The sequence below is a fragment of the Phyllobates terribilis genome, unplaced genomic scaffold (assembly GCF_046119375.1).
Source record: "Phyllobates terribilis strain yellow unplaced genomic scaffold, ASM4611937v1 Scaffold_3__8_contigs__length_932513732, whole genome shotgun sequence".
NCBI lineage: Eukaryota > Metazoa > Chordata > Amphibia > Anura > Dendrobatidae > Phyllobates > Phyllobates terribilis.
Window position 1 is genome coordinate 131179741 of NW_027362763.1, and position 22960 is coordinate 131202700.

The following is a 22960-nucleotide window of genomic DNA, read 5'->3' on the forward strand; positions in this document are numbered from 1 at the left end:
AGCCGTCGTTGTTACTACTCCCCACAGGCGGAGCAGGGCCTCAGGGCAGAGAGCCAGGATGGAGGGGGTTGTAGTATAGGATGTCTGGTGCTGCATAGAGCGGTGTAATGCAGAATAAAGAGTCCAGAGGCCATAGGGGTTAACTTCCAGGGTTTTTACTCACGGTGGAGATTGCAATAGAAAGGCTTCTCCCTGCTCCTCGTGGAGTTCTGCGGTCACCAGCGATGGGGGGGTCCGACAACCTCTGAGTAAGTCCAGCGTTCAATCAGGACCCCGCACCAGAGTGTTCCTAGACTTCAGACCGGGTCCTTTCCTGTTTGGTGTGTGTAGATTGGCCGGGTCTCCCTCTGAACTTCACTCAGAAAAAGGGTACGAGTGGCAGCTCCGCTCCTTCCGTTACCCGGTGGGATCCTCAGGGCCTACCGGACTTCCCTGACCAGGACGTAGAGTAGCAAGGTCAGGTGTCGAGGGCCGGTACCCCTCTTGCAGCCGGAATCCCTCTGAATAGATCAGATAGGCAAGGACAGGTGGCGTATACCCCGGGATCCATTTGCGGTGGAACTAGACTACTGAGCTCCGGGCCTTCTTGGTCATGGTCCTTGACCGGGTTGAGACATTCATTATCTGCAACCTGCCCCTCGACCCAAGGCCAAGGTACGAGGGCCGTGTCTCCATCCTCTGCAGGTCCACACAGGATCCACGCTCAGGGAGGGAGGACACGATGAAAGAACGATCAAAGAACCATCAAAAGAACCAAAAACTAAAATGGCTGTGTATTAAATATGAAATTTAAAGTGTCACTAAAATGTGAATCCTCCACCCTCACCCACTAGTTGGTTCCCCTATCTTTTGGTTCCCCAGTCTCCCAACTTCCTGTAGGGGCAGCACCTGGTGCCTACTAGCCCCCTCTGGTGGGAGAAGTGTGGTGTTGGATGTGGAGGTAGGGTCCTGACCATCGCACTGTTCTTACCTCAAAGGAGGAACACTACACCCCATTAAAGAGGTGCAGCATCCCTGTGGCAGTCGAACCCTCAGGGGCGCCACAAATATTTCATTCATTCAGATCTAGAATGTGTTATTTGAGTGTTCCCTTTATTTTTTTGAGCAGTGTATATATATATATATATATATATATATATATATATATATATATATATATACATACAGTATATACATACACAAACACACAGGTGCTTCTCACAAAAATAGAATGTCATCAAAAAGTTAATTTATTTGAGTTCTTCATTACAAAAAGTGAAACTCATATATTAATAGATTATATAGATTGAATACAAACAGAGTGATCTATTTCAAGTGTTTATTACTGTTAATGTTGATGATTATGGCTTACAGCCAATGAAAACACAGAAGTCATTATCTCATTAAATTAGAATACTTTGTAACACCTGCTTGAAAATTGATTTTAAAATCCGAAATGTTGGCCTACTGAAATGTATGTTCAGTAAATGCACTCAATACTTGGTGGGGGCTCCTTTTGCATCAATTACTGCATCAATGGGGCGTGGCATGTTAGCGATCAGCCTGTGGCACTGCCGAGGTGTTATGGAAGCCTAGATTGCTTTGATAGCAGCCTTCAGCTCATCTGCATTGTTGGGTCTGGTGTCTTTCATCTTCCTCTTGACAATACCCCATAGATTCTCTATGGGGTTAAGGTCAGGCGAGTTTGCTGGCCAATCAAGCACAGTGATACTGTTGTTTTTAATCCAGGTGTTGGTACTTTTGGCAGTGAGGACAGGTGACAAGTTCCGCTGCAGAATGAAATTTCCATCTCCAAAAAGCTTGTCGAAAATTTCCTGGTAGACGGCTGATCTGACTTTGGTCTTGATAAAACATAGTGGACCTACACCAGCAAATGACATGGCTCCCCAAAATATCACTGATTGTGGAAACTTCAAACTAGACAACAATCTGGGACCTTGATTTCCAAATGAAATGCAACAATTACTTTCATCTGAAACCAACACCTTGGACCACTGAGCATCAGTCCAGGTCTTTTTTTCCTTGACCCAGGTAAGACGCTTCTGGCGTTTTCTATTGGTCATGAGAGGCTTGACACAATTAATGAGACACTTGTAGCCCATGTCCTGGATACGTCTGTGTGTGGTGGCTCTTGAAGCAATAACTCCAGCAGCAGTCCACTCCTTGTGAATCTCCCCCAAATTTTTGAATGGCCTTTTCTTAACAGTCCTTTCGAGGTTGCGGTTATCTTGGTTGCTTGTGCATCTTTTTCTGCCACACTTTTTCCTTCCACTCAACTTTCCATTAATATGCTTGGATACAGCACTCTGTGAACAGCCAGCGTCTTTAGCAATGACCTCTTGTGGCTTACCCTCCTTGTGGAGTATGTCAATGATGGCCTTCCGGACATCTTTCAAGTCAGCAGTCTTCCCCATGATTGTGGAGCCTACTGAAACAGAGTAAGGGACCTTTTTAAATGCATAGTAAGCCTTTGCAGGTGATTTTTGTTAATTATTCTAATTTACTGAGATAATGTCTTTTGTGTTTTCATTGGCTGTAAGCCATAATCATCAATAAACACTTGAAATAGATCAGTCTGCTTGTAATGACACTATATAATAAATGGGTTTCACTTTTTTGGATTGAAGAACTGAAATAAATTAACTTTTTGATGATATTCTGGTTTGGGTAGATGACCGTATTTTGTGTTTGAGTGGGATCCGACAAAATATAGGACCATAATTGGACCAATGTTGTTCTAAGGGGCTGTGTACACTTCCGATTCTTTCTTCAGACCAAGCCGATCCAAGGAAATAATCACAGCATGCTCGAGTTTCATCCGATATTCGAATCGCACACGGCCATGCAAGTCTATGAGTCACTGAAAACCACCGTCTGGACTCAGATGACATCTAAGTGTAGTCTGATTGTCAAGGACCACTACTCAGCTTCCCCCAATCATCAGGACAATACGCAGTTGACCAACGATTGATGGATGAGGCAACGGCTGCTTTCACTACTAGACCAATTATTGGGAAACTCACAGTGACCTTATAGTAAATACACCACCAATTCCAACTCGTGGAATATACAGTGCATTGTGAAAGTATTTGGCCCCCTTGAACTTTTTTACCTTTTGCCACATTTCTGGCTTCAAACATAAAGATATAAAATTCTAATTTTTTTGGGAAGAATCAACAACAATCGGGACTCAATCGTGAAGTGGAACAAAATTTATTGGATATTTTAAACTTTTTTAACAAATTCAAAACTGAAAAGTGGGGCATGCAATATTATTCGGCCCCTTTACTTTCAGTGCAGCAAAGTCACTCCAGAAGTTCAATGAGGATCTCTGAATGATCCAATGTTGTCCTAAATGACTGGTAATTAGAGATGAGCGTTGTTCGTCTCGAACTGTTCGCCAATCTCAAATTCGAGCTGTTTTGGGCGGTGTTCGAGCCGTTCGGTGAACACGAACGATTTGAGAAAAATTCAGCGGTTCGAGGTTATGTTCGATAACTGTTCGTGCACCAAAATCATAACTGGATTTTTTCTCAGTAATGATGAAAATTAATGTTAATACGCAGTTTGAGTGTACAGCGGGGCGGGGGGAGGGGCAGGGGATGGATCTCTGCAGGAATAATGAAGATCTCCATTTTTTTTTCTCTTTCCCGCATTTACAGTGGGGAGGTGCAATCTGTCAGCCTATCAGCAGTGCACACACGGAGCGAAGTGCTTTTTTTCACACAAGCAAGGGCATGTGTCATTGGCAGTGTATGTCACATGTCCTTGCCCTATAAGACCCAGCCATTTTCCCCGTCGCCACCATTTTCTCACTGCTGCAGCTGCGTGTTAAACGGCACCGCTGTTGCTGTGTGCGCTATACCTTGTTAATTTCAAGCCAATTTTCACAGAAATCTACAGATAGCTTGGGAGTAGGGAATAGCTGTAATTGCAGTCCTTTTAAGGACTAGGTAACAGCATTTCCTACGACTTTTATCAGGCTGGTCTGTGCTCTTAAATAGATAGGTTGTGGGAGTAAAGACTAATTGTAATTGCAGTCCTTTTCAGGACTAAGTTACATCAGTTCCTATCAGTTTTTGCCAGGCAGGTCTGTGCCAGTGCTGTGCAAGTTTTTTTTCACAGCATTTGGCTGAATCTAGCAAAGCTAATCCTTTTTGGCCTATTGCAGAGTGTGTTAGTCAGTGGAGTAGCCTATCTGTGTTGCAAGATACACCACCTGTGTATAGAATACCAATTTTTTTACTGCACCTAGTGAAGTAAAACCTTTTGGGCATAGCATCATTCCATTAGTCCATCTATACTGACCTCCATAAGGTTGCAAATTGAATATAATTTGTTTCTGCATCTATCTCTGAAAAAATATTTGTCCTTCTAGCAGTGTGTGGGACTTGTTCTACTAGTCCATCTATACTGACCTCCATCAGGTTGCAAATTAAAAATAATTTTTTGTCTGCATCTGGCTCTGAAAAAATATTTGGGCTTCTAGCAGCGTGTGGGACTTGTTCTATTAGTCCATCTATACTGACCTCCATCAGGTTGCAAATTAAAAATAATTTTTATCTGCATCTAGCTCTGAAAAAATATTTGGCCTTCTAGCAGTGTGTGGGACTTGTTCTATTAGTTCATCTATACTGACCTCCATCAGGTTGCAAATTGAATATAATTTTTATCTGCATCTAGCTCTGAAAAAATATTTGTCCTTCTAGCAGTGTGTGGGACTTGGTCTATTAGTCCATCTATACTGACCTCCATCAGGTTGCAAACTGAATATATTTTTTTTCTGCATCTACCTCTGAAAAAATATTTGTCCTTCTAGCAGTGTGTGGGACTTGTTCTATTAGTCCATCTATACTGACCTCCATCAGGTTGCAAACTGAATATAATTTTTATCTGCATCTAGCTCTGAAAAAATATTTGGCCTTCTAGCAGTGTGTGGGACTTGTTCTATTAGTCCATCTATACTGACCTCCATCAGGTTGCAAACTGAATATATTTTTTTTCTGCATCTACCTCTGAAAAAATATTTGGCCTTCTAGCAGTGTGTGGGACTTGTTCTATTAGTCCATCTATACTGACCTCCATCAGGTTGCAAATTGAATATAATTTTTTTCTGCATCTAACCCAGCCAATACTTTTGGCCTAATACCACAGTTTGGCCACTCAGCTCTGCTCGGTTCCCATCCATTGTTTTTTTGTGCAAACAACTCCAGAGTTGTGAATTAGTTAACCACCAAAATGAGTGGAAAAAGGCCTGCTGCTGGTGGAAAGGGGAATAGGCGTGTTGGGAAGGGGAAAAAAGGTTGTGTCCGTGGGGTAGGTATTAAAGCAACAGTAACATCTGCAGAAGAAAGATCATCTTCCAGCCAAACTAAAATGTCTACTTCTTTTAGCGGACAATGTGATAACATCCCTTTCTTACGGCCACGCCAATCGCTACAAATTCCAGATGAGGCACAAAAACAGCAGGTGCTTCAACGGATTTCAAGTGTTCCTTTAAGTGGGCTCTCCTCCACATCAACTTCAACATCACAAATACTCCAGTCCTCAAAGGTGTCACCCCAATCGCACTTGCTTCCTCACAGCTCCCAAATCTCCAGCTGCCCGTCTGAGTATGAGGTAGAACAGATGGTTGAGTCTGCAGAGCTGTTTACTCATACTATAGCCTGGGAATCAGAAGTCGACTCCAGCGCTTCTGTGAATCCAGACGAGTAAATGATCTGCACTGATGCCCAGAATCTTTATGAGTCGGATCCAGGACCAGACGCTGAAGGTTCTGACCATAATGTAGACCCTCATTCCCAAACTGTAACTCCTGTTGGTGGAGACAATGAGGAAGACGATGATGAGACTCAAATACCTAATTGGAGCGACAACTTTAGTTTTTTGTCAGGGCAGGAACAGGTTGGCTCTGAGGACGACGGGTGTGATAACGCACAGGGTGATGATGATGAGGTTGGAGATCCCACTTACTGTCAACCCACAGTCAGCCAAGAGATGAGGTCATCAGAGGAGGTGGAGGAGAATGCTAGTGACGACGAGGTCAGGTTACGCCTTCCTGGACAGAGACGTAGTACTGGAAGCACGTCAACAACTGCATCCTCAAACACAACTCTGCCTCTCACCACAAGTCGTGGTGGCTCTTCAGGTCGCATGGGTGCTAAGCCTTGCATAGCCTGGGCATTTTTTCAGATCGATAAAGATGACCCAACTCGTGTTATCTGTAACATTTGTCAGCAAAAGCTAAGTAGAGGTCAAAAAATGCATAGTTTGAGTACTTCATGCATGAACCGGCACATGGACATGAAGCACAAGTTGCAGTGGGAAGCTCACTGTGCTACAATGCGGCCTAGCCAGCCGGGCCAACCACCGTCTGCCATATCTTGTGCATCCACGGCCTCTTCATCCTCTGTGACTGGGGGTACAGCAGTCACACCTGTTTTGGGGCGCAGACCTGCCACCTCTTTACCCGCAATAGCCAGCGTGATTGGCAGGTCATCATTTTCTTTGGAGGTGGTAACACCAGCTGGTGTTGAGCGCTGTCCGACATCGATAGCACCACCTTTGGATCAAGGCAACCTATCATGTCCGCCTGCATCCTCCTCAGAGACCGGCAGTTTGCCGGGGACACCCTTATCAACCCCGTCTAAGCACAATAGCCAGCCCTCGGTCCCTCAGATGTGGACAAGTAAAAGACCATTTCATCCTAGCCATGAGAAAGCTAAGAGATTGAATTTCACCATCTGCAAGCTCTTGGCTACAGAAATGCTGCCTTTCCGCCTGGTGGACACAGAGGATTTTCGAAACCTTATGTCCGTCGCAGTGCCCCAGTACCAGATGCCCAGTCGGCACTACTTCTCAAAGAAAGGTGTGCCTGCGCTCCACCAGCATGTCGCACACAACATCACCGCTTCTTTGAGAAACTCTGTGTGTGACAGGGTGCATTTCACCACAGACACTTGGACGAGTAGGCATGGACAGGGGCGTTACATGTCGCTGACTGGGCACTGGGTAACTATGGTGACAGCAGGACAAGGGGCTGCTGTCCAAGTCTTGCCGTCCCCACGAGTTGTGCGTCAATCCTCTTTATCTCAAAGTTCCTCCACTGCTTCTGCCTCCTCAACCTCCTCTCGGTCCTCCACCTGCACCCAAAGCCTGTCTGGTCATGCCACAAGCTTTCTAACTGCGCAGAAGGGATCCTGCACACCTCCTTACTATGCTGGCAGTAGGGCTCAACGTCATCAGGCGGTTTTTACTTTGAAATGTCTGGGAAATGTGAGTCACACAGCTGAGGAGTTGTGGTCAGCTCTGGAGAACTAATTTCATGAATGGTTGTCTCCACTGGACCTGATACAAGGGAAGGCCGTGTGCGACAATGCTGCAAACCTGGGTGCGGCCCTTCGCCGGGGCAATGTCACACACGTGCCTTGTATGGCTCACGTGTTGAACCTGGTTGTCCAGCAACTTTTAGCCCACTATCCCAGACTAGATGGCCTTCTGCAGAGGGCATGGTCGCTGTGTGCTCACTTCCGCCGTTCGCATCCCGGAGCTCAGCGACTTACATCTCTACAGAAGTCGTTGGGCCTGCCACTTCACCGGCTAAAATGCGATGTGCCTACCCGGTGGAATTCAACTGTGCACATGTTGCAGCGACTGTGGCAGCACCGACAAGCCCTGGTGCAATACGTTCTGACGTATAGCCTGGGCCAACGAGATCCAGAGGTGGGGCAAATCACGCTGGAGGAGTGGTCTCAGATCAGGGACCTATGCACCCTTCTGCACAGTTTTGAAATGGCGACGAAGATGTTTAGTGCTGATGATGCCATTATCAGCATGACTATTCCGGTGATTTACATGCTGGAGCACATGTTAAACAGAATTCGGAGTCAGGTGGTGGCACAAGAGGAGGTGGAGGAAGTAGAAGAGGAGGAGTTGTATGTGGAAGGGCTAACATCTGCAAGGTCCAGACGGTCGGCAGCACCAAGGCGGCAGGCATGTGAGGGTGGGGGAGATGGTTTTACCAGGGCGCATGGTAGCAGCCAAACTAGTGAGGAAGGTGCAGGAGCCCAGGAAGAAGTGGAGGACGAACTGATGGAAGACTCATCAGATGAGAGAGACCTTGATCACATTTCTGTTGTGCGAGGTTGGGTGGAGAGGACAGAGGAAGGAAGCATGATTGTTACCTCGCCACCAACACAACAGGGACTTGGTGCTCCTGGATGCGAAAGACACATGAGTGCCTTCTTGCTGCACTACCTGCAACATGACCCTCGAATTGTGAGAATTAGAAATAATCCTGACTACTGGGTTGCCACACTGTTAGATCCCCGGTACAAAAGTAAATTTTCAGAAATTATTCCTGCCATAGAAAGGGATTCACGCATGCAGGAGTATCAGCAGAGACTGTTGCAGAATCTTACATGTGCTTTTCCACAAAACACCAGTGGTTCACGTACTGAATCTCACAGTTCCAACTTGCCAATCGTGGGACCGTCGAGTGATCAGCACTCAAACCGTAACAGAAACACAGTATCTGCTGGTAACATCAATTTTGCGGAATCATTTCACCACTTTTTTAGCCCATCCTTTGCAAGGCCACAGGAGACAAGAAGTCTGACACATAGTCAACGCCTAGAGACGATGGTACAGGAGTATCTCCAAGTAAACATTGAAGCCATGACTGTGTCACTGGATCCTTGCTCTTTTTGGGCTTCCAATCTGGATAAATGGCCGGAGCTAGCCACTTACGCCTTGGAGATCTTGTCATGCCCCGCAGCCAGCGTTCTGTCTGAACGTGTGTTCAGCGCTGCTGGTGGTGTGCTGACAGATAAGCGCACGCGGCTCTCCACTGATAATGTAGACAGACTCACGTTGATGAACAAATCATGGATCCGAAATGACTTTTCTACCGCTGTGTCATCCTGGGGAGAGTAAAAGCTTGATGATTGGTTAAAATCACCTCACCAACCATTTTAAGCTTTCAAATTACTAATCATGTTTATCTGTATCTTGGCTGGAAAATTATTTGGGCTTTGTAGCAGTGTGCAGTACTGATTCTATTAGGCCATCTATGCTAAGCGCCACCAGATTTAAAATTACTAATCATGTTTATCTGTATCTTGGCTGGAAAATAATTTGGGCTTTGTAGCAGTGTGCAGTACTGATTCTATTAGGCTATCTATACTAAGCTCCACCAGATTTAAAATTACTAATAATTTTTAGCTGCATCTAGCCCGGAAAATAATTTTGGGGCTCCGAGATGCTCAAGACACATAAGTGCCTTCTTGCTGCACTACCTGCAACATGACCCTCAGATTGTCAGAATTCGAAGTAATCCTGACTACTGGGTTGCCACACTCTTTGATCCCCCACACTCTTCGATCAACCTTTTCATTTTAATAAAGACCAAAAAATGGTCATTTTTGAAATTATAAGCATTAGCAGGTTATTAGAAACTGAAATCAAACAGTTTTCAACTCAAAACTTTATTCTAGGTGATGTTACATTTGCACATAGGACCCCTTGTTCGAAAGGAGCTTCTGAACTCTCTCGTCCATTGAATTTGTCAGGTTTTGGATGGTTTCTGCTTCAATTGTTTTGCATGAGGACAGAATACCCTCCCAGAGCTGTTGCTTAGATGTGAACTGCCTCCCGCCATCATAGACACTCCTTTTGATGATGCTTCAGAGGTTCTGAATGGGGTAGAGGTCAGGGGAGCATGGGGGTCACACCATAAGTTTGTCCCCTTTTATACCCATATCAGCCAGAGATGCAGATGTGTTATATGCAGCATGAGACGGTGCATTATCATGCATAAAAATGATCTTGCTGTGGAATACACGGTTCTTCTTCTTGAACCATGGCAGGAAGTGCTGTTTGAGAAACTCCACATACATTATGGAGTTCATCTTTACCCCTTCAGGGATCCTAAAGGGGCCGACAATCTCTCTCCCCATGATTCCAGCCCAAAACATTACTCCACCTCCTCCTTGTTGGCGCTGTAGCCGTGTTTGCGTGGGTTGTCCATCAACCAGCCATCCTCCACTCCATCCATCTGGACCATCGAGCGTTGCACGGCACTCATCCGTGAACAAAACAGTTTTGAAATCAGTCTTCATGTAATGTTTGGCCCACTGGAGCCGTTTCTGCTTGTGTGAAGTGGATAGAGGAGGTCGACAGGATGGCATATGCACAGCTGCAAAGCTCTGAAGGACCCTGCATCTTGTTGTTCGGGGGACGTTGGAGGCACCAGCAGCTTCAAAAACTTGTCTGCTGCTATGACAAGGCTTTTTTGCCGCTGCTCTTTTAACCTGACGTAATTGCCTGTAGGAACGAGTCCTCAATTTGCCCTTATCAGCACGCACACGTGTGTACTGTGAATCAGCTACATACTTCTTGATTGCCAAGACACTTCATCCTGATCATCGCACAATGTTGATTGTAGTCATGCCTTGACCTAAACACTCCACAATTTGTTGCTTCTCAGCAGCCGACACATCCTTTTTCTTTCCCAATGTAGGCTGCTTAATAATGTGGGGCATTTATGCATATAGCATTTATACATACTTTATCGAAGTGCCATAATTTAGCAAAGTGCCCTGGCAGTTAGAAAATGGCATTGCTAATATTCATCTTTCTTCTCTTCTTACAGGTATATATTTTTCACTGCTTGTGTGATCTGTCCTGAAAACTGCATTATATCTCCATGCAATGCTCTGCAGCCTATCACTTTCTGGTATATATTTTTCACTGCTTGTGTGATCTGTCCTGAAAACTGCATTATATCTCCATGCAATGCTCTGCAGCCTATCAATTTCTGGTATATATTTTTCACTGCTTGTGTGATCTGTCCTGAAAACTGCATTATATCTCCATGCAATGCTCTGCAGCCTATCAATTTCTGGTATATATTTTTCACTGCTTGTGTGATCTGTCCTGAAAACTGCATTATATCTCCATGCAATGCTCTGCAGCCTATCAATTTCTGGTATATATTTTTCACTGCTTGTGTGATCTGTCCTGAAAACTGCATTATATCTCCATGCAATGCTCTGCAGCCTATCACTTTCTGGTATATATTTTTCACTGCTTGTGTGATCTGTCCTGAAAACTGCATTATATCTCCATGCAATGCTCTGCAGCCTATCAATTTCTGGTATATATTTTTTCACTCCTCTAGCTTTTTTATTCCATGATACTTAAAGGTCATCACACTTACTTTAAGAGTATATGATCCATGCCGAGTTTACTAGTCTGTTTTTTTTTTTTTTTTTTCCCTGCACTTTATGGTCTCCTGTTGTCTTTTAAGCTAGTGATTGATTGTTAATGAGTTAAATCTGTGCAGATCTAAGCAGATACGTCCCTATATATTGAGACTTAGTTAAGGGGCAGCATTTATGCGGGGGCATTTATGCATATAGCATTTATGCATACTTTATCGAAGTGCCATAATTTAGCAAAGTGCCCTGGCAGTTAGAAAATGGCAGTTGGACAGGGCAGGAGACAGGTAAGACATGCAAGACAAACCAACAAACTTGCTTCCAGGTCATCTTTTTGGCAAACAGTATTCACCATTTATATCTGTGCCATTTATTTTCTGGTTGCTACAATCATCCACATTCACCGTTCTCCCACAAATGCGGCACACTTCATCCATATTAATCCCTCACTCCTCTCTTCTCCTATGTACAGTTGTCATGCTCTCTTCACAATGTTATACCACGCAGATCCATTCATTCCCACCATACAACGCAGGAAACGCTCTCACAAATCACTCAATCATCTGCTCACTCTCTGTATCTTCCTTCTATTAGTCGCAGGTGATATTTCTCCCAACCCAGGACCCTCCAGTAATAATAACACTAACTCTTTCCCTGTTACATTCAGAAACCCTGCTAATCTCATTAATATTCCCTGCATATCTTCTGTCTCATTCAACTGTGCCCTTTGGAATGCACGCTCAGCTTGTAATAAACTCTCTTACATCCATGACTTTTTCCTCTCTAATTCCCTCAACCTTCTGGCTCTCACTGAAACCTGGATCCAGCAGTCGGACACCACCGCCGCTGCAGCTCTCTCCTATGGTGGCCTACATTTCTCTCATACCCCGCGACCTGACAACAGATCAGGTGGAGGTGTTGGTCTGCTTCTTTCAACAAAATGTACTTTTCAGGTTATCCCCCCTGTACCCTCCCTTATCTTCCCGTCCTTTGAGGCCCACACAGTCAGACTCTACCGGCCCTTCTCCCTGCGAGTGGCGGTTGTCTATCGCCCCCCAGGTCCCCCCCGTCAATTCCTGGATCACTTTGCTGCCTGGCTTACAAATTTTCTATCCTGCGACATCCCCACGATAATCATGGGAGACTTTAACATCCCAATTGGCGATCCTCTTTCCCCATCTGCCATGCATCTTTTATCACTAACCTCCTCCTTCGGCCTTTCACAGCTTGCTAATTCTCCTACACATGAGGACGGGAACACATTGGACCTGATCTTCTCCCGGCTTTGCTCAGTACATGACTTTACTAACTCTCCCCTTCCACTCTCTGACCATAATCTTCTTTCATTCTCTGTCAAGAACTGTGACTCTACTCAAGACACTCCCACCATCCACACTTATAGAAATTTACGCGCCATTAACACCCAGAAATTTATAAAAAGGTTGCAATCATCATTGGCCCCAATCTCCTCCCTCTCATGTCCCGACTCTGCATTGAAGCATTATAACAAAATAATGCTATGTGCCCTGGATGAAGCCGCACCTCCTACACAAAGAACAATTCGGCATAGACGGCGACAACCCTGGCACACGCCTCAAACACGTCTTCTCCAGAGGTACTCCAGGTGCGCTGAACGGCTGTGGAGAAAATCAAATCTGCCCGAAGATTTCCTCCACTATAAATTTATGCTGAAAACATATAACTCTGCCCTTCACCTCTCCAAACAAACCTACTTTAACAACCTCATCATCTCACTTTCCAATAATCCTAAACGACTCTTTGACACGTTTCATTCTCTCCTCAGTCAAACAGCACAGGCCCCGACCACCGACCTCAGCGCTGACGATCTGGCTAACTATTTCAAAGAAAAAATTGACCATATCCGACAGGAAATTTTCTCCCAATCCCCAAATGTTATGCATGCTCCCCCCCGCCACATTGTATCTTGCTCATTTTCTGACTTCGAACCAGTCACGGAAGATGAAGTGATCAGGCTCCTTGCATCTTCTCGCCCTACCACCTGCACCAGCGACCCTATTCCCTCACATCTCCTTCAGTCCCTTGCTCCAGCTGTCGCCTCTCACCTAACCAAAATTTTCAACCTTTCCCTCTCATCTGGTATCTTTCCCTCTTCTTTTAAACACGCCAGCATACAACCATTACTTAAAAAACCATCCCTCGACCAGAACTGCACGGCCAACTACAGACCTGTTTCCAATCTTCCCTTTATCTCTAAACTCCTGGAATGCCTGGTCCACTCCCGTCTAATCCGCTATCTCTCAGACAACTCTCTTCTTGACCCTTTACAATCTGGTTTCCGCTCTTTACATTCTACTGAAACTGCCCTCACTAAAGTCTCTAATGATCTACTAACAGCTAAATCTAATGGTCACTACTCCCTGCTGATTCTCCTGGATCTCTCTGCAGCATTCGACACTGTGGATCTTCAGCTCCTCCTCACTATGCTCCGCACTATTGGCCTCAAGGACACGGTTCTCTCCTGGTTCTCCTCTTATCTCTCTAACCGCTCCTTCTCTGTGTCTTTTGCCGGCTCCTCCTCCTCCCTACTTCCTCTTACTGTCGGGGTTCCTCAAGGATCAGTCCTAGGCCCCCTTCTTTTCTCCTTATACACCGCTCCTATTGGACAAACAATCAGTAGATTCGGTTTTCAGTACCATCTCTATGCTGATGACACCCAATTATACACCTCTGCTCCGGACATCACCCCTGCATTACTACAAAAGACCAGTGATTGTCTTTCTGCTGTGTCTAACATTATGTCCTCCCTCTACCTAAAACTGAATCTGTCAAAAACCGAACTACTTGTCTTTCCTCCCTCCATTAACCTCCCTGTGCCCGATATTGCCATCTCCGTTTGTGGCTCAACCATTACTCCCCAGCTACAAGCCCGCTGTCTTGGGGTCATTTTTGATTCAGATCTTTCTTTCACTCCTCACATCAAATCACTCGCTCGTTCATGTCATCTACATCTCAAAAACATCTCAAGAATCAGGACTTTTCTCACCTTTGACTCGGCAAAAACTCTTACTGTCGCTCTTATTCATTCTCGTCTTGACTATTGCAACGCTCTACTAATCGGTCTCCCTCTTACTAAACTCTCCCCTCTCCAATCCGTCCTGAACGCAGCAGCCAGGATCATATTCCTCGCCAACCGCTACACCGATGCCTCTTCCCTGTGCCAGTCATTGCATTGGTTGCCCATCCAATATAGAGTTCGTTTTAAACTTATCATGCTTACCCACAAAGCGCTCCATGCTTCAGTACCCCCCTACATCTCCTCCCTTGTCTCAGTCTACCACCCTACACGTGCCCTCCGTTCTGCAAATGACTTGAAACTAAAATCCTCCATAATCCGAACTTCCCACTCCCATCTCCAAGATTTCTCGCGTGCTGCGCCAATTCTCTGGAATGCACTACCCAGGACAGTTCGATTAATTCCCAATACCCACAGTTTCAAGCGAACCCTAAAAACACATTTCTTTAGACTGGCGTATCACCTAAACACACTCTGTCCATCCCAGCTTTCCCCCATATTAAAATCTTCTTCTACTTCGGGTTCAAACCAACCATGCACATAATAGCCTCTGTCAGGACTGCACACATACTGGCTGGCGACCAGTCCATGTATTATTATTTATCCTATTCAGTATATGAAGGCTGCATTATACAATATATGTACTTTTTACCTTTTGTGTCTCCCCCATTTCCTCATAGACTGTAAGTTCGCGAGCAGGGCCCTCACTCCGTTCGATATGAGATATGCTTATTCTGTATTGTCTGTACAAGTCCCCCCTAAAATTTGTAAAGTGCTGCGGAATATGTTGGCGCTATAAAAATAAACTATTATTATTATTATTATTAATGTGGGACAGCCTTCTTAAGTAGTCTTGCCTTTCATTGGACACACCTGCCAAACTAATTAGCACAGGTGTCTGCAATTGCTTACAGTGATATAAAGAGCTCTCACACACATCACCATCAATGAGTTTAACTGACAAACAAACAAATTCTTCCCTTATCACTCCTAAACACTTTTTGCATAATAATTTGGAACACAGTGTACATGTGCTTTTCCACAAAACACCAGTGGTTCACGTAGTGAATCTTACAGTTCTAACTTGCCAACCGTGGTCTGTATGGAGTTGTTCAATAAAGGGCCCAAAATTAAGATAACATAGATGGAAAAGGTCTCTATGAATAGGAATTCCTATGTATTTGATACCCTGTGAGGGACAGGCAAAGGGAAAGTTGGACTGGATGGAATCCTGTATGGATTTGGGCAGGGAGACATCGAGGGCCTCAGACTTCGCTGCATTGATTTTAAAATTTGACCATGTAACAAAGTGATCTATTTCAGCCATAACAGCAGGGATGGATATATGTGATTGAGTGATATATACTAGGACATCATCAGCAAATAGAGAGCACTTGTACTCGGTGCCTCCCACCTCAATCCACCTAATATTGGGGTTATGGCGAATTGATGAGAGCAGGTGCTCCGTCACTAGGATGTATAAGAGAGGGGACAGAGGACATCCCTGCCTTGTCCCATTGGTGATTATGAAAGGAGATGAAAATGTTCTGACGCGCCCCCTGGGCCTTGGGACACCCGGAGCCGGACCCTTTTTGGTGGATGCTGGTGGTTGTAGTCTCCATGGCGGTGACCCGGTTCCGTGGCTCAGGGCGGTCAAACCAGTGGCGGAACTATTTATGTGGTTTTGATGTTTAAATGTCCGACTACGCCACCCGTGGATTGCGGTCAGAGTGAACCGCCGCTGCAGGGCAGACCGCTGAGGCTGGTGTTGTGGGTGCAGCAGACTGTCGTGCCCATTTCAGGGGCATATTGGTCGCCCTGCCCCACGGCAATATGGTGTAATGCATGCAGGTGTCGGGTCCTGATCCACACTCCATCCTTACCTGAGAGTGAGATATCACACCTCTGGGTGAGGTGCAATACCTCTGTAGCAACCGAGCCCTCAGGGTGCTACAGTTCCATTTATCTTCAGTCTAGGTGACGTTTTGCTATTCAGGGCCGTGATTTTGGCTATAAAAGGGTCCCCTAGACCCCTACCCCAAACTTTTTAAGAGAATAATATATGGCGTGCCAGGAGACTCTATGGAATGCTTTCTCAGCATCCAACGAGAGTATCTAATTACAAATATTTAACTGCATCTAGCCCAGGAAATACTTTGTGCCTAGTAGCAGTGTCTGCTAGTCAGCGGATTATCCCGGCTGTTGAGCAAGCTACACCACCTGTAGTTTGGACACTTAATTTTTTCAAAGGAAATGCTTCGGGACCACGGGATACTCAGTGAAGAGCATCAGGAGGCACCCCAAGGCATAGGGGCTGGGACTGGCAGTAGGATGCCTTGCGGTGGACAGCCGAGCTCGATCCTTATAAAAGCTTTTTAACTGCAGCAGCTTTAGTGGACGCTACTGGAGCTGGAATTACGTGGCTGCTGGCATGAGACTTGCCCTCCAATAGATCCTTGTAAATGGATTTAAAGTGTATTCATTCAAATTAGAGAGACAATTTAAATTAAAAAGCTTAGAGCTGCCTCCACCACAGGGGGGCTCGCTCGACCCACCAGCGGACAGGCACCAGTATTGGGAGAGGGGGGCTGGCCGTCAGGGTTCACCACGGCTCTGGCACAAACCCGGCGACACGGAGGTGGCACGGGCAGGAGCGGACTGGCCGTGTCGGCTTCTCACTTTTTGGATTTTAGAAGGGCATGACATGCCTATATCTGTGTCCCCCCCTCCTTTTACTCCTCCACCTCTTTTCTTTTCGCATGACTATATGTACTTGTCACTTTTCCATGTGTTAGTTATGTCTTCTGAGCAGTTTGTCAGCTTTTGGACACCTTTGAAGGTGTTTTCTATGTGTTTCTATGTGGTTTTGTTTGCCTGCCATTGGTTTTAACGGTGTTCGACGAACAATTCGACGAACAGTTCGGCGAACACACGGGTGTTCGACGAACCGAACTCGAACACTTCGGGGGTGGCTCAACACTACTGGTAATGATAAATAGAATCCACCTGTGTGTAATCAAGTCTCCTTATAAATGCACCTGCTCTATGATAGTCTCAGGGTTCTGTTTCAAGTGCAGACAGCATCATGAAGACCAAGGAACACACCAGGCAGGTCCGAGATACTGTTGTGGCGAAGTTTAAAGCCGAATTTGGATACAAAAAGATTTCCCAAGTTTTAAACATCTCAAGGAGCACTGTGCAAGCGATCATATTGAAATGGAAGGAGTATTAGACCACTGCAAATCTACCAAGACCCGGCCATCCCTCTAAACTTTCATCTCGAGCAAGGAGAAGACTGATCAGAGATGCAGCCAAAAGGCCCATGTGTTATGATCTGCTACAAGAACTAAGGAAAGAAAGGGAATCTGTCCCTACAATAAGACTAAGCTGATTCCCTACGTTGCCGCGGGCGACCTGTTCCTTGTGAACAGACCCGCCTTCGTCCTCAGCTAGTCTGAACGCAGACCTATAGAATAAAGGGAGCGGTCCCTAAAAGAACTAAGGACTGGGACAAAATTGGACACCTCCTAGCAGAAGTTGTAGCGGAGCAAAAAGACAAACAGACAAAAAGTACTAGAGGTCCAAAGGACCAAATGAACTAGAGAGATAGGTACAAAAGCACTTGGCTAGATAGAGAGTCAAAAAACACTGAAGTCCAGCAAACCAGAAGGGCGGAGCTGGAATAAATAGGCAGCAGGTCACGTGACCACAAAATAGAAAAAAACTAACAGGAGAGTTCTAACATCATGATCACTCTGGATGAACGGCAGAGATCTACAGCTGAGGTGGGAGAGTCTGTCCATAGGACAACAATCAGTCGTACACTGCAAGAGTGGCAAGAAGAAAGCCATTTCTCAAAGATATTCATAAAAAGTCTCGTTTGAAGTTTGCCACAAGCCACCTGGGAGACACACCAAACATGTGGAATCAGGTGCTCTGGTCAGATGAAACCAAAATCAAACTTTTTGGCCACAATGCAAAACGATATGTTTGGCGTAAAAGCAACACAGCTCATCACCCTCAAAACACCATCCCCACTGTCAAACATGATGGTGGCAGCATCATGGTTTGGGACTGCTTTTCTTCAGCAGGGACAGGGAAGATGGTTAAAATTGATGGGAAGATGGATGGAGCCAAATACAGGACCATTCTGGAAGAAAACCTGTTGGAATCTGCAAAAGACCTGAGACTGGGACAGAGATTTATCTTCCAACAAGACAATGATCCCAAACATAAAGCAAAATCTACAATGAAATGGTTCAAAAATAAACATATCCAGGTGTTAGAATGCCAGACCTGAATCCAATCGAGAATCTGTGGAAAGAGCTGAAAACTGCTGTTCACAAACTCCCTCCATCCAACCTCAATGAGCTCGAGCTGTTTTGCAAGGAAGAATGGGCAAGAATTTCTGCCTCTCGATGTGCAGAACTGATAGAGACATACCCCAAGCGACTTGCAGCTGTAATCGCAGCAAAAGGTGGCGCTACAAAGGATTAACTCAAGGGGGCCGAATAATATTGCACGCCCCACTTTTCAGTTTTTAATTTGTTAAAAAAGTTTAAAATATCCAATAAATTTGTTCCACTTCACGATTGTGTCCCACTTGTTGTTGATTCTTCCCAAAAAAATTAGACTTTTATATCTTTATTAGTGTTGAGCGAGCATGCTCGACACTGCTCGTTACTCGCCCTAGCATCTCACTACTCGGGATGTTCGGCGAGCACCGAGCATTTACGGGTTACTCGGGCGGGAGCTCGGGTCTCCGCCCTGTACGTTTGGCGCTCTTTACAGAGCCAATGAACATGCAGGGATTGCCAGCCAGTCACTGTAATGCCGCAGCCATGTTGTTTGTGGGCATTACAGTGATTGGCTGGCCGCACAGCGTCACCTTGAGTATTTAAAACCGGGCGCCGCCATCTTGGACACAGTCGCCTGATATCAGACAGTGTAGGGAGAGTGCTGCTGAGTTAGGGAGAGATATATAGAGCGAAATAGGTAGTGTAGGGTCTCTAAAGCCAGCCAAATCAACAACAATCCTTCTTAGGACTAATATCTATCCCAGATATCAGGCAGGCAGGCAGGCTGTATAGGAGACGCAGTGATTATACCAGCAAACGCTGCATTACAGTCCCTTGTGCTCCTGTTGTTCAAATTGCTAGACTTATCCCCCGGTCTCAGGGTCCTGGAAAAATCCTGTATTTTTTTTTTTCCTCAGTCAGACTGTACAAATACGCGTCTTATTAACCTTTTTGTATTCCCCCCTCCCCTCCAAAAAAAAATATGAGTGTGTTTGTGACTGTTCAGGCACCAATATATCTGTTTAAAAGAGTCTGGTGTAGGCCAGAGAAATAGAACTGTGGTTTTGCAGTTCCACGGGTCAAATCTCTGTATTATCCTGCTTTTGGCTTTTTTTGCCATCAAAAAAACCTGTAATAGTGTCTCCCTGACTGGTCAGACACCAATATATCTGTTTAAAAGAGTCTGGTGTAGGCCAGAGAAATAGAACTGTGGTTTTGCAGTTCCACGGGTCAAATCTCTGTATTATCCTGCTTTTGGCATTTTTTGCCGTAAAAAAAAACCAGTAATAGTGTCTCCCTGATTGGTCAGACACCAATATATCTGCTTAACCCTCCGTCACATACAATAGGCCTGACAGGCACATCTCATTTATTTGGTGGGAGTTTTGAAATGTTTGCATTTCAGAGTTATTAGTTTTATGTTAAGTAAATGTTTTTTTTTTGCACCTGATTATGTGTAGTCTCTTTTATTACATCCCTATGAAGGTCACTGATCACTTTTAGAGCACTGAAATTGCAAACATTAGATATTATAGGTATTTTTTTAGCCTGTGCCTGACAGTCACATTGTATGTGAACTCGTTAGAACCGATATTGTATGTGACGGAGGGTTAGAAGAGTCTGGTGTAGGCCAGAGAAATGTAACTGTGGTTTTGCAGTTCCACGGGTCAAATCTCTGTATTATCCTGCTTTTGGCATTTTTTGGCGTAAAAAAAACTGTAATAGTGTCTCCCTGACTGGTCAGACACCAATATATCTGTTTAGAAGAGTCTGGTGTAGGCCAGTGAAATAGAACTGTGGTTTTGCAGTTCCACGGGTCAAATCTCTGTATTATCCTGCTTTTGGCTTTTTTTGCCATCAAAAAAACCTGTAATAGTGTCTCCCTGACTGGTCAGACACCAATATATCTGTTTAAAAGAGTCTGGTGTAGGCCAGAGAAATAGAACTGTGGTTTTGCAGTTCCATGGGTCAAATCTCTGTATTATCCTGCTTTTGGCATTTTTTGCTGTAAAAAAAAACAGTAATAGTGTCTCCCTGATTGGTCAGACACCAATATATCTGCTTAAAAGAGTCTGGTGTAGGCCAGAGAAATATAACTGTGGTTTTGCAGTTCCACGGGTCAAATCTCTATTATCCTGCTTTTGGCATTTTTTGCCGTAAAAAAAAAAACAGTAATAGTGTCTCCCTGACTGGTCAGACACCAATATATCTGTTTAAAAGAGTCTAGTGTAGGCCATAGAAATAGAACTGTGGTTTTGCAGTTCCACGGGTCAAATCTCTGTATTATCCTGCTTTTGGCATTTTTTGCCGTAAAAAAAAAACAGTAATAGTGTCTCCCTGACTGGTCAGACACCAATATATCTGTTTAAAAGAGTCTGGTGTAGGCCAGTGAAATAGAACTGTGGTTTTGCAGTTCCACGGGTCAAATCTCTGTAAAATCCTGCTTTTGGCATTTTTTCTGTAAAAGAAACAGTAATAGTGTCTCCCTGACTGGTCAGACACCAATATATCTGTTTAAAAGAGTCTGGTGTAGGCCAGAGAAATAGAACTGTGGTTTTCCTCTTCCACGGTTCTAATCTCCTTTTTATTACCCTTTTTCCATTGATAGTGCAAGTGTAAGCTATTTTACTTCATTTACAATGGGCAAGGCGCGTGGCAAGGGACTTGGAACTGGACGTCGTGGTGATGGTGCATGTAGAGGACGGGGCCGCGGCCAAGGTGAAAATGTGCCACAACCAACAGCCACATCTTCTCGCTTCCACTTCTTGACCGAATTACTAGGGAACCACACTACAGCACCAGTATTGCGAACTGATCAGTGTGAACAGGCTATTAATTGGATAGCAGATATTATTTCCAGTTACCTGGGCACCACCACCTCAGGTCTGTCTTACACATGGTCAAGTTTTAGTAGCCGTGAGTCTCGACCGCATACTCCTCCTCACCCTGATGCTCCTTCCTCCCACCATGCCGAGTGTCGGCAGACAGCAACTGATCCCACACTTGGACACTCTGAAGAGCTGTTCACTGGTCCATTTCCATATTTGTGCCCCTCGCCTGCTCTGCTTGAAGTGGTGGAAGAGGAGATTCCATGTAGCGATACCCAAATATTTGAACAGCCACGGCCAGAGGAAGTCAACGCTGGTGACGCGCCCTGGGCCTATGTGATGTAGCATTGCGCATGCAGGGACTACCCGGAGCCGGATCTGATAGGGGTAGTAGTCTCGTGGCGGTGACCCGGTCCGTGCCCAGGGAGTCAGACTAAGTGGCGGTATATTAGCAGTAGATGTAGGACGACTACGCCACCCGTTGAATGCAGCTATGGAGCTGCCACTGCAGGGCAGACCGCTGAGGCCGGTGGAAGGATGATGCAGCGTGGATGGTATAACCCCCAACGGGAGGGGTATGGCCTCAGGGCAGCCGACGTGGATGATGGGGGTAGCAGGAATCACTCAGAGACGATGCGGTGTAGTTCAGGGTCTTTACTGGTGACAAAGATAGACCCTCCCGGAGTACTGGCTAGCGGTCGGGGCCTGGTCAGTCCTTGAGCTGATGGGATCCCCCTTGGCCAGGCAGAGTTGTAGGCCTCCCCAACTAATTGTACTCTTCTGGCTACCTTGCTAGAGGCGGGTAAAGGTAGCCCACGTCCCTGAGTGTACCGTGTGGTGCTCACCCGTATGGCCGGTGACTCGGGGCCTTCTAGTAGCTTCTGCTCCACGACGGCGGTGCTGGTCCCACTCTTGTGACCGAGCCTTCGGGTTTCTGGGCCAGAGAACCTGAAATCCCCTGCCGGTCGGTTCCTGCTGCTGGGTAGGAGTTAGTCCCCACAGCCTCGGACTCCGGGTCCGGTAAGAAATCTTCAATCAGGGCGAGCTCTACAGCTTCCAGCCCTGACCTCCTCTTAGCACGACTCCCACAGAGCTCCTGATCTTTCTTTCCTATTACTGCTTCTCTTCTTCTCTCTACTCTTCTCACTAACCCTGCCTCAGCCCCAGGTTTATATAGGGGAAGTCCTTCCCCTCCCAGGACTGGGCAGGAGGTGTGGCATGCATAGGATTCCTGACCAAGAGACCTCCCACCTGCTCTCAGACATAACATTGCTGTTACTGTGGAAACCAGACCCCTGGGGTGCCACATTCCCCCCTAGTGAAATTTAGTACTCCGGGACTAAACATATTTTTAGAAAAACATAACCAATACAAACAGAAACGGTACAATAATAAAAAAAAAACATTAGAATGGTCACGGCGTGTCCGCAACCGGGTGCAGTTTTTGAAGAAAAGCAAGGTGTCCATTTCACCAAAACAGGGAGACGTAACCAGGTAGGGGTCTGTCCTGCCCCGAGTCCTTAACAGTCTTTAGTCCATTCCTAAGTTACGCTCCAACCA